Here is a 12,963-nt window from a genome sequence, read left to right as displayed (position 1 = left end):
TCTCTGTAAAGGGCGAGAGTGGCTGTGGAACATAACAGTTTGTGTGTGTGCCTGGAGATGGCTGGGCTGGGAGCTGCTGATAGGCTGGAGGGCACTGCAGCTGGATATTTATCTCAAATTTATGGGGATTTCTTGGAAACAACTCTTTTCCCCATTCCAGCAGGTGAAAGCTCTGACTGTGCTGTCTCAGTGTGGTCAGGCAGGCACAAAGCTGTGCTGAACATGCCTATGAAGTGCATTGAAAAACACTTTTGGATTTCCCCTCCCTCCAAATTTGTTGTTCGTGATCCCTCTTGATTCTGTGTTGGAGGAAATGGAGCTTATCTGAGTGCAGGAGCTCCGTGGTGTCCCATGTGCTCCCCTGAGTATATTTTCACTGGAGCCCTCGGAGAGCTGCCTCATTGAAATTCTGTCTCTTTGTGGAATTATTGTGAGGGAAGCAGATGAGTGCTGTGGAAAAAGGCTCTCCTAGTCCCTGGAGATTTTTTCCATTCAGAAGTTAGTCTCAAACAGAATCTAAATCTCATCCTGAAATCCTGTTACGCTGCTTAGTTCTGGATCACCAGAAAATCTGAATTGATGCAAGTGTGACTTTGAATCCAAAAACAACTTCTTGCCCCAAAGCAGCACTAATGAGAAGGGGAATCCTGCTGGAAAAGTTGCTGTGCGAGTATTATTGGGCTCCATAGGGCTGCAGTTGTTTTCAGGGGATCCCTTAGTGCTCCAGGACTCCCTGGCCACGGAGAAATCCATGAGGTAGCCATGTATCTCCTGCTCTTCTCAAAGAAAAATGTCAAAAAACTTTCTTTGCTTGTCTGGAGAAGTTTACCTGCCACAGGATTCCTTTATTTGAGTCAGGACTGTGTGCCTGTATGTGTTCCTCTGGGTTTTTGGGTTTATATTGGCCTGCTCCTTTTCACTGAGGTTCCAAAGACTTCCCTTGGCTCAGCTGGAAGCAGCTCTGCCCTGGATGCAGCTGTGTTGCTCATCTGGACATCCTCCCTTTGGCTCTTCGTTGGGGAGTGAAAGATTCCCAAAACAAACAAGGCTCTCCTGGGGTTCCTTATCTCTTCCACTGTGTTTCTGTCCTGGCTGGCCTTAGGGTCTCTCCTGGGTGATTCTTGGAAGGCAGATGTCCAAATCCAGCTAAATCAGAAGTTGTAAGGTGATGAGCAGCAATGAAGTATAAAATTGTCACCTGCTCTGCAAGGCCAGTCCCAGTGCGATAACGTTATGGGGAACTAAATCTGATGCTGTTTAAAGAAGTGTCAGGCTCCAGAGTGTGATGTGAGGGAGCTGGGCCTGGAAGTTGTGCAGATGGAATTTGGAAGAGGAATAATAGATACAACAAAGTTTAAAAGCAGTGGTTGGATCCCCACAGTGAAAACATGGATGTGAGAGTGCTCAGTGCTGTGGTGTGGTTGACAACGTGGTGTTGGGTTAAAGGTTGGGCTCGATGATCTCAGAGGTCTTTTCCAGCCTAAATGATTCTGTGGGAGCGTTTGGGGAAAGAACACAAGAACCTGAGTGTTCTCAGTGAGTATAAGAGGAGGAAGTCCATCAGCACGTGGAGGTCCAAGGAGTTATGGTGGTCTTGGAGTTGGGGAATCTTTAGCCTTTGGAAAGGGGCAGCTGGAAGTGGAGCAAACAAAAGCTGAAGTGTTTTGTACTTTGTAGTTCCCCACTTGTAACTTTATATATGTGAGTTTTTGAGTAAAAAATTGGGGTTTAGCACTTCTGTTTTTAGAAGGAAGGGTAATTTGGGAGAAATCGAGATTTTCCCACTGTCAGCTGGAGCAGGGGTTGGTCACTGTGTGCCCTCGGTGTGGTTTGCAGTGTCTAGAGATGGGATGTGGGATTTTGGGGAATTTGGCATGAGCAGGATGTGGAGCTTGGAATTCACCCTTTCACCTCTTTGTACAGGGCAGAGTACCTGCAGTTGGACTGGAGAAGGCCCAGTGCTCCCAGTGCCTCAGGTACTGCTGCTCCCCTCCGGAGCTGGGCTTTAGCAGTTGGACCTGCAGTGCATCAGCAGCTTATTTCTTTGCAAAAAGTTCCTTTCCTGACCTGTTTCTCTGTGGAAGTGTAGCAGAAGCTCTGGTTTTTCTGGGATAAGGCAGTGTTTTACATGTGGCTGTGTCCAAGCTCTGCTCTTCCACACTGCCAGCCCCCAAACAGGCTTATCTGTAGTTCAGATTTTTCCTTTCTCCTGTGACTTGTGCAGGTTCCCCCGAAGCTGTGCCATTCCAAACTCAGCCCTTCTGCAGGGGATGACTGTGACTCTTGGGGGATCTCCTCTGGAACTGACTGGCTTGTTCTGCCTGGGGGGGAATTTGTTAGTGAGCAGACGTGGTGGTGGGACATGGGCAGAGCCGGGGGACCTCCAGGATGGAGCAGCCTGGGCTGACTCGTCTGACCTGGGAACATGAGGAGTGCAGGATTTGAGCTTGGAATCTGCCAACCCTTTCATGTGCCAGTTAATGACTGTAATTCCCCTTCACTTTGGGTGCTGAGAGCTCCTGCTGGTTCCTGCCCAGCGTCGGAAATTTCACTTCGGGAATTTGTAGCTGGAAAGATATCCTTGAAAGTACAATGACAGCTGGTTGGAAAATAAAGTTAGAGGTTTGTAGTGGATTCACTGCTGTTCAGAGCAAAGGTGTGCTTGGAAAGAGAGTGGTGGTGTTGTGGATAATTCTGTGAGTTGTTTGGGAAGGTGAATTTCTGGCGTGGGAGCTCATGCTGGCTCTGCCTGTCTTTGGTTCATGAGCTGCTCACAGTTTGGGGGCTGACATACCTTTTTTTGTAAATAAAATGGCTCTAAAACCACACAGATGGTCACAGAAACCTTGAGACAAGTGGTTTTTTTTTTTTTATCTATTATCAGAAAGTTATGGAATGTGATGGATGCTCGGCTGAGCTTCCACTATTCCTTGTGTTCCTCTGTTTGTGCAGACTTGTTATCAGGGAGTTTATTTCTGGATTAGGCAAGTGTTTGTACTTGGTAACCTTCATGTACCCAAATCCAGCGTGCGTGTTGTGAATAAAATTCCCTTGGTTTAATTTTCTAATGGACCTATTCCTCTGTTTTTCAGATTACACAGCGTTTTTGGGACACACCTCTGTTGGATTTTAATATATGTCCTGCTAAGAAGAGCTTTCAACTATGGAATCGGTAAATATTGACTTTATTTCTATCTAAATATTCTGGTTTATTCCCTAATAAGTGCTCGTGTCCCTGTTGGAGTGTTTGGTTTTGCCTTTTTTAAAAGTCTTTATTTTCTGAACTTTGAAGGTAAAAATTGCAAATTCCATGGGATGATAAAAAGGTACTAACCAGGAATATCTTAGGAGCTGTCTGTAGTTCTGAGGTGCCTTTTTAATTTTAGACAATTTTGATTATATCAAGTTTTTCCCTGACTTCAGTGAAATAAAAGTGCAATTTCCTGCCTGGGCAGTTCCAGCACAGGTTTGCCCAGCAGACTGTGCAGGTTGGTGGTGGTGCTGAGTATTAAATAATATCATGGTCCTCTTTCTTTCTCTTTGCTTTCAAAATGTCTTGAAAAAACCCAAAGTCTATTAGTTTCCCAATGTTATGTTTCCTTGTGATTAGTCTAATTGAAACAGATGGCACCTACGTTTCATTTTGGGCAGAGAAACCTCCCAATCTGCTGAGACTACAGTTTGATTCAGTGTTAGGATTCAACTTTTTGAGAGCATTAGCAGATGTAGAAATAACAGGCTGTTGTAGAGTGCAGTTAGGGGGGGAAAATGAGATTTTTGCCTCTGTTTCATGGTAGAGGCTGGTGCTGTCCTGGAAGTTCTGGCTGGTTTTTTGGGATTGTTGTGGCTGGTGTTTCTGCAGTGCTGGTGGTTTGATGTGCTGGGAGCTGATTAAAGGCTGTGTGAGCTCATCTGGGCGGTGCATGTCATGGAGGGGTTCAAGGTCACCCCCAGGATGCCCAGGAATCCTATGGAGAAGGCTCCCAGTGTATAACTCCAGTGTGTGGCTCCTGCCTTGGGGCTCTGGTCCTTGGCTGACCTCTGGGTTCCTGCTGCAGTGGGATTATTTGTGTTGAAGTTGTTGTCATCGCGAGGAAGGCTGTTGGTGAAGGAGAGTTGCTCCATGTGGAAGTCCAGCCCTGCCCTATCAGGTGCCTTTACAGGCTGGAAGGTGCCTTTTGTCCTGGATTTTGAGGGGGGAAAATAAAAATCATTGTGTTTAGCGTGTCCATAATAATTGCAAGGTATTCAGGTGGAGACAAGATGTTATTTCAGCTTCCCCTGGTGAATATTAATAGCAGGAGAAGCCTTTCACAGTGGAACAAAGCAGAGCAGGCATCAGTGACTCTCCCTGGGCCGTTAAGTAATTACAGTGTATCAGGTTTGAGCCCTTTTCCCAGTGTGTGCAGGAGCTCCTTCATCCTTCCTAGAAGCTCGGCAGGGCCCTGAGAAACCTGGCTCAGCCCTGACATCAGTGATAAACCAGGCTGGTTGCTGTTTGCTGCCTGTTTTATTTCCTAAGTGGGGACGAAGATGTTTAATTCTGAGTTTTGAAGTAAATGGTGTTTGGATTTTTTGAATGCAAACTGCCTTTTTAAAAGCAGGATAATAAAAACTTACCCAATATTCAGGTGCATTTGAGTGACCCTGTCTGGAAGGGTTTACTCAAAACAAGCGAAATTTGTCGTAGCCACAGAAAGGTTTGAGTTGGAAGGACCTTAAAGCCCATCTCATTCCATCCCCTGCCATGGGGAGGGACACTTTCCGCTAGACCAGGTTGCTCCAAGCCCTGTCCAACCTGGCCTTGGACACTTCCAGGGATGGGGCAGCCACTTTTCTGGGCAGTGGTATCTTCTTTTTCCTGTTGGCAGCAGGAATGGCTGCACCACTTTGGGCTTGTCCTGGGGTTTGGTGACTCAATTGCTCCCCAGCACCAACAGCTGGAGAGATCTGTGTGTTCCCAACACCTTCACAGGGAAGCAGAGGGGCCAAGGCTTTCTCCAGGCAGCAGCTTTAGTGGTGGCCTTGGCAGTGGTGTTTCAGGGAGTTCCTAATGAATATGCAGGTGTGGGATTAAAAGGATGAATGAGGAGCACGGAGCAGAATTGTTTTCCGAGCTGCAGCCGCGCTCTGACCTCCTGAGAAGGGCACGAGTGTAAAGCTGAGGCCTGTAGTGGAAAAGCAATTACAATCCAGGCTGCCAGGATTGAATTGTCCTCGGAAAGTCAGATGCTGCAATAATGGGAGTGTTGTTTAGCTGGAACGTGACTTCACTTAAATGCTCCATGTTTTTCTATTAATGCTCTTAAATGTGCTCGTATATGGGTCTCAATTTTACTGCTTTGAGGGGAATCGAGCTCAGTATTCCACCAGGAAGATATTTCTCTGCATAGAAGTGTTCTGATGAGCTTGCTGGCTTTTTTCTATGTATTTCAATTCTTATCCCTTCCAGATTAGAGGTGTTGGAAAATAAAACACCAGCATGTCTTTGTTCTTTAGCATGTTGGTCACCACTGAGCCGAGGAGAGCGGCTTTCCATGGGGTCCTGGGATATGGGAACATTGGCTTTCAGGGGGAGAAGCTGATGTGTTATGAAGCAGGGCCTGGAGAATGGAGGGGAAGCCACGGGCAAGTGGAATTACTAGTGCCATGTTAGTAATTCTGAGAGAGTTGGAGTTCTTCAGCCTGGAGAAGGGAAGGCTCTGGAGAGACCTTAGAGCCCCTTCCAGTGCCTAAAGGCAGGGATAGATGAGATATTGGAAAGAAATTCTTCCCTGAGAGGGTGGTGAGGCCCTGGCACAGGCTGCCCAGAGAAGCTGTGGCTGCCCCATCCCTGAAAGTGCTCCAGGCCAGGTTGGATGGGGCTTGGAGCAACCTGGGATAGTTGAAGGTGTCCCTGCCCATGGAAGGGGTGGAACAAGATGAGCTTTGAGGTCCCTTCCAACCCAAACCATTCCATGATTCTATGGAGCATTAAAGAGGTAGAGCTGTGTGGTTTGTGGCTTTGCTGACTTTTGCTGTGGAACCCTTTCTCCTGAAAAAGTACAGATTTTGGGAGTGCTGTAAAGCAACTGGGTGGCTCTCCAGGTGCAGGTTTATCTGGAGTGTTTCACAGGATCCAGTTAGGGTTTGTGCTGATGCCTAGGTCGGCCTGGGAAGGGGAGGTGGGTTTGGAGAGCATCCCATGGTGCTTGTACACTGTCGTACCTGTGTGGGAGATGGGTCTTCGCAGCCCTTGGGAGCAATAAACCTGCGTGTCCAGGCTGTGCTCTGTTGGACAGCACTGAAGTGACAAAGTCTAAATTTAATTTTTAAAGCTGTATCTTCACTGCCAGCAGAGGTTAAGTAGAGGTGGCTTAACTGTGAGTCTGGGCTTCTTTGTGTGTCAAACAGGCCTTGAGTTTTTGGACACAAAACCCTGCTGAGACCTACAGGAAAGAGCTTTAAATCCTTCCCCCTGTCCCCGTGAAAAAGCTGCTTTTTCAACTGTAATCTCAGCACAAGCATTTGCTTTGAGTGGTTGAATTGCTGCTTTTACAGTTCTCTGTATTTTCCCAGAATTTGTTAAATTGCCAATGTTATTCACATGCCACTTTTGGCAGGTGCCACCTACATGCCCTCAATTTGAACGTACCTTTCAGGAGAAGTGTAGGTAGGGAGGCTCCTCTCTTGCATGTCAGATGTTGGAGAGCGCAGCACTTCCATTAATTCACTTTCTCTGACCTTTCCACTGCTAATAAGCCAAGCTGGAGCACAATGCAGCACCTTAATGAACAGACCTGAGCTGAGCAGGGGCTGCTTTGAAAAATGTCTCGCTTGACTTGTTCCTTGGGTGTAATTCAGCTCCGAGTGTATCCACGGCACAGATGGGAGTTATTGATGAGACCAACCCACAACCAAATACAACCTTGTCCTCCTTCCTCTTGTGTTTCGAACTAGAGAAAGCCATGCCAATAATTGCCTAAAAAGAAGGAAAATAGTTGGGGGTTTTTTCCTTGACTCTACTTAGTTTGGAATAATCTTATTCTTTGAGAATAAGACTGTATTGTGACCACAAAAATCCTAATTTTTAAAAGAAATCTACTTTGGAGTTGGGATTTTGTACATTTATATCCACTAATGTAACCTACACTGAACAATGTACAGTTTTGAGTTAGGAATATGTAGATTTATATCAATTAACATAATGTACACTTAAAAATCACAGTTGTATTTAGGAAAAAGTTCATTAAAACAAGCTCATAACATAGACAATGCAAGGGATCATCATTTCCAGTAACTGCCAGTCTGTAACTTCACATAGGAAGATTCCTGAGCCACCCAGCCCAGGTGACACAGGGAGGCTGGATTTCAGGAAGGGATCTGTAGGTATTTTGGGGAGTAAGAGGCCGGTTCTGCTTCCATTGTTGTGCAAGGGCGTTCCTGGGTGTGACCTCTTGGGAAAGTAAAAGTGCTGGGGGCAGGTTGTGGCCTGGGGAGCCAGGGGAGTGTTTGGATGGGTTTATTTATTTACATGTGTTTTACAGAGCACTGAAGCTTGTTCTTCAAAGTTCTGGTCCCCACCCTGGGGAAGTGACACTCTGGCTGGGAGGTGACGAGGAGTGAAGTGGCAGCGTGACACAATATGGCTGAAACTCCTTGTTTTCCAAAGGTGTCCATCATGGTGTGATTGAGTGCAGATGATGCAGTTGGCAGTAAGAGGTGTTCCCGCCCCAGGAGGCCCCAAAGGACCAGGCTCAGCGTTGTACTTCTGGAATGAAGTTTGGAATGTCCTAGTTTCCTCCCCTTTTGTGTAGATGCTGGTGAACCTGGGGATTTTGACATTTGAATCCCTGAGTTCTTTAAGTGGGGGAAAGTTTGGTTTTTTTTGTGTTTCATATCACAGGAGTGCTGAGGGAGCTGCATCAGTGACTTGGGCATCTTTAGTGGGGTTACAAGAGTCTGACAGGAACACGCTGACTGCTGGACACCCTGTGAGGTGGGAATTGTGCTTGGAGCTGCAGAATAGTAGGTGATCCCAGAGTATGTGAATTTATGGAACCCTTGTATGGAAAGTGGTTTGGCTGAGCCACCCGAGTGTCTGACATGAGCAGGGAGGTGCTCAGCAGTTTTTCCAGTGCTGTGTGGTATCCCTGTTTTATGGTGGTTTGCTGGACTTCTTCAGAAATCCAAGGCTGGATTGTCTTTAACAAGTTAATGTTTTAATGGGTGTTTTGATCTTGGGTTGTGACTGGACAGGCTGATTGTTTCCTTTTGCTGGAGATGTACAAGAACTGAGAGAGGGGAGCTTTTGGGTGTTTTGCAGAAAATTGTGGACATGAAGTGAGTGAGGGGCTGTTGGCTGTGCTCCCCATGGCAGAGCCCCCCAGGGGCTGGAATTCCTGGAAGCGCTCCCTGTGCCTGGGTGTTTTGGGAAGCTGGCACGCCTGGCTTTGGCCTCAGAAGTGGCTTTGGTTGGTGGACAAACCCTGACAGCTCTGCTTTACCTCAGAGCTGTTCCATCTGTGGTCTGCCTTCCCCACCTCTCCAGCTTACCCTGGAGCGGGCAGGTGGCTGCAGGAGCTGCCTCGGGGCATTTTGGGAAGGCACAGCCCTTGTAGAGGGCCAGGGCAGAGCAGCAGTGAGTGAAGCACATTTCTGGGGCTGTGGGACTGGCTGAACCTCGGCACTTCCCCTGAGAGCGGCGTCTCAGCTGCGATGCTTTTGACTCTTGAATTTGGAACAGACTTAGCAGCTCACCTTTGGGGGTGGGAGCTTCTGAGGTTGTCAATACTATTGCCTGGAACCATCTGTTCCTACCACTAAGTAGCTGCAAAAATCAGTAATTCATTCCCTATTTTTTTTCTTTGTGGTGGAGCTTGGGTGTAAATCTTCTCCCTTGTTATTTTTATGGGCTCCCTCATTATGGAAGACAAGCATCTCCACAGTGCTGGAACTGATGTTCTTGCTTTAATCTTTCATCTGAATTTATTTGAAATTTAAATCCATGTCGTTATCGATATTAGGGATAACTGTGGACCACAGCAGCTATTTCTGGGGAACTAAGTGCGCAGGGCTCCTTATCAACCAGGAATGTGCTTGTGTAACATCACCTTTCTGGGTGAAGCGCTCCAGGAGGAGCAGGGACAGCAGGCGTGTGTACGGGTTATTTTAGGAAATCGCCACTGTGAATGGATGCTGTGTTTGCTTTTGCAAGTAGAATTGGTCATGGATTCTTATTTTTCGTTTATTTTTGCCCTAGTGAATAGTAATCCAAGTGGAATGGCCCCGGTGGTGCTGATGTGGTGGTGGTGACAGAGGGGGAGGCAGCGCTGGTGGTTCCTGTGTGGGAGTCACTGGAACACCGAAAACAACATTGATTGTGGGACACACACAGACCACTGTGATATTATCCTGAGTTTTCCCGGGCTGGGATTTCACTCCAAGGCTTAAGCTGCGGAATCAAGGTGGATTGATATCACATTAACTGTGCTTGGGACAGCAGGTCCTGGGGACTGGGGTTCAGTTTGATGCTGTCACACAACAGGTGGTGATGATGCTTTAATACAAAAGGACTTGGGGTCCTGAGCAACCTGGTCTAGTGGAGGGTGTCCCTGCCCATGGCAGGGGGTGGGATGAGTTCAGCTTTAAGGTCCCTCCCAACCCAAACCATCCTGGGATTCTATGACTTTCCTGCCTGAGGCCAGATGTTCACTGGAGTTTTTATTCTCTTCCTTACTGTGTCACTGGAGTTCAGTTTTCCAGATGTTTATTTTGGTGGTTATCTAAACTCCAGAGCAAATGCCTGGCGGTTCTGTTGAGGTGATGTCCAGTTTTCCCAGCTTCACACCAGTGGTGCAATCACCACTGATGGCAGAAGTTGGGTTCTGTCTGATCTGAAAGAACAACACTTGGATTTTGATGGAGTCTGTGTGTCTGGACTCATCTTGGGGTACAATACTGTGAAAATATCGATTCCTGGTGTACCCTTCAGAAAATGTCAGTGCTTTCAGGATGCAGAGGTTTTCAGGAAAAGTTGTAGTTAAGAAGCTGTCATGTGCCTCACAGGGAGGCTCAGACTCCATGGGGCAGAGCCAGGGGGTTTCAGAGCATGTTCCCTGTGAGTTTCCTTGGCTGACATTTAACCTTAATTCTGAATTTCCTGGAGTCTTGTCAACCAGTTTGGTGAGAGATGGGGTGTCAGTGGCAGTGCTGGATGTGTTCATGTGGGCACCTCCAGCCTCTCCCCCAGGCTGACTGGACGGAGAAGAGCTCCAGTGATCAACCAGATATGGGCAGCAAGGGAACGCAGGGAAATATTTGGAGGAACTGCAAAACTGAGGGAAGCTGATCAGTTTGGTGGATAGGAATGGGTAGGGCAGGAGGAGCTCTCTAATTTTGGCCATTTTTATCCTTTTATATAATTTTTCAGCTGTTGAACGGTACAAGGATTCAAAGGTCAGTGTTGAATAGCTCTGGTTATTCTCTGCTGGACCCAGACTTATTACGGGTGTCATATGAGAAATATACTTTCTTTTTATGTTGCACAGTCAGAAGAAAATTATTTTGTTGTCTTCAGTAGTTTTTACCTCATTCTTGTAGTCTTGCCAATATCCTGTAGTTGTTTTTTGCAGGAAGCCTTTCAATGTTCTCTTAATTGGAATTAACTGTTGTAAGAGAAATGCACATTTGGGTTGAAGATAATATAGGAAATAAATATTCAGAGAAATTTATTTTAGGTTAGAGGAAAAATGGTGATTGGAGAGTTTTGCTTTGGAGCTGTAACTTTGGAGAGGTATAAGGAAGGGTTTAAGGATAAAGGAATAAACCAAGTCTGCTCCTCAGTCCTGTCTATAACTTCCTCATGAGGAAAGTTGGACTGGGTGATCCTTGTTGGGTCCCTTCCAGCTCAGGGTATTTCATGATTCCATGATTATCTTGAATAACCTCAGAGACTGGTACTAAGTCTACTCGTTATTGTATTGTAAATTATGTTCATTAACATAATTACACCGTTTTAGTGCTACATGGAAGTTCTACGGAGTCAAAATCAAATGGCAACAGGTAGTCAATAATTGGACAAAATAAAAACATGAAAACAAATAATGAGGAAAAATAATCATGTATTCTTTTCCTGTCACCAGTCGGGACTGCAGCTGGATGTAGCAGCTGCCCAGGCCTGAATCCTTTTTTCCTCTCGTTTTTAATGCTGCTTTTACAACAGTCTGAAGGAAATCTCTGTCTAAACCAACTGGTAGTAGCGACATAGCAGCTCCTCTGGGCTTTGCCTGAATTCTCCTTCCTTTGCTAAATTCTCCTCTTTCTCCTTGCAGTTTTTGGTTATTTAGTGCTATAAAATAAGGAGAACCTGAATATATGAATTAACCCAAACCCTCGAGTATATAAACTGGAGAAACTTCCCTCATTCCCTTGACCTCAAGCTTGCTGATGTAGGAAAGCATTTAAAATACCCACAGCTCTATGTGCACATGCAGATGTATTTTTAAATGTCCCCTACTTCAAGGTCAGCCACAATTCCAGTTGAAGTGGAGTTTGGATTTCCTGTAGCCAGATACTGTCCTTGGGGCTGATTCCCATGTTGTGCAGGGATTGTGGGATGGGGACCCAAGGAGGGTTTTTTATCCAAGTCCCACATGGCGCTTTGGACCTGTCCAGATGGAACAAGTCCAGAGGAGGCCACCAAGTTGATTCAAAGTCTGGAGCCCTTCTGCTCTGGAGACAGGCTGGGAGAGCTGGGAGTGTTCAGCCTGGAGAAGAGAAGGCTCCAGGGAGACTTTAGAGCCCCTTCCAGTGCCTAAAATGGTTCCAGGAGAGCTGGAAAGGGACTTTGGACAAAGGCTGGAGTGACAAGACAAGAAGGAATGGCTTTAAACTGAAAGAAGGGGAGATTTAGATTAGATATTAGAAGGAAATTCTTCCCTGTGAGAGTGGTGAGGCCCTGGCACAGGCTGCCCAGAGAAGCTGTGGCTGCCCCTGGATCCCTGGAAGTGTTCAAGGGCAAGTTGGACGGGGTTTAGAGCAACCTGGTCTAGTTGAAGGTGTCCCTGCCCCTGGCAGGGGGTAGAAGGGAATGAGCTTTGAGATCCCTTCCAGCACAAACTGTTCTGTGACTCCATGAGAGGAATGTGGATGGATGGTCTCTGCCCACAGGAGCCTTCAGAGCTGCTTCACCTCCGTTTTTCCTCCTTGAGAAATGGCACCGAGCTCTGAGCTGCTCCTGAGTGAGCTCAGGTGCTGATGAGCAAGAGGTTTAATTAGATCTTCAGGCTGGATAACTGGAGCAGTGAGCTGGGCATAACAGCAGGATGGAGTTCCAGTGACGTGTCCGCAGAGTGCTGTGGCCTAAGCCGAGTTATTCCTCAGCCTTGCATTTCCAAACACCCTGGGTGCTGAAGCAAAATGATGTGGAAAAAAAAGCTCAACTTTGGTCTACACACCAAAATAGCTGCCAGTGAAGTGATCAATGGCTGGTTTGATCCCCCATTGGTGGTCTCCTTTGGTACTTCTGTCTGTAAGTTGGATACCTTCAGGATACTGCTGTAGGCTGAGACTTCCTGGTTTGTAATGCTGAATTAATTATAATAAGGTATTAAAATTACCCTCCAATACAGTGATTTTCTGTGCTGTCACCAGACAAATTGTATGGTTTTTACCAGGAACACAGGCAAGTCCAGCTGCTTTTGGAATCCTGTGCTCCCACTGATGCTCCTGCCCCAGAGGACACAGTGGCTTTAAAGTCAGGTGTCACTTTAAAGTGAATACTTTTGTGAGTGAGACATCAGGGGGAAAAAAAGAAATCTCCCCATACTGAGCTTTCCTTTGCTCACAGAAATAGTTTCTATATTAATATTTAATTTACAGTAGCTCTGAGGAATGAAGAAAGTCCTGGACTCTATTTGTTTTATACTCCTAAATACGTTTTGTTGGAACAACTCTCAGATACAAACAAGGAGGACAGAGTGT

The 12,963-nt window shown here is 46.4% G+C and overlaps 1 protein-coding gene across 2 annotated transcripts in view; it reads left to right on the top strand.

Moving 5' to 3' along the window:
* ANKRD11 (ankyrin repeat domain containing 11) overlaps window positions 1-12,963 on the top strand; it is a 137,330-nt gene that overhangs the window by 21,008 nt on the left and 103,359 nt on the right. For both annotated transcript variants that reach the window (XM_064671060.1, XM_064671061.1), the window contains exon 2: window positions 3,093-3,172. The gene's annotated coding sequence lies outside the window, so the exon portion shown is untranslated. The remainder of the gene's footprint in view (window positions 1-3,092; window positions 3,173-12,963) is intronic.

The sequence above is a fragment of the Pseudopipra pipra genome, chromosome 14 (genome assembly GCF_036250125.1).
Source record: "Pseudopipra pipra isolate bDixPip1 chromosome 14, bDixPip1.hap1, whole genome shotgun sequence".
NCBI lineage: Eukaryota > Metazoa > Chordata > Aves > Passeriformes > Pipridae > Pseudopipra > Pseudopipra pipra.
This window is presented reverse-complemented; position numbering and strand designations above follow the sequence as displayed.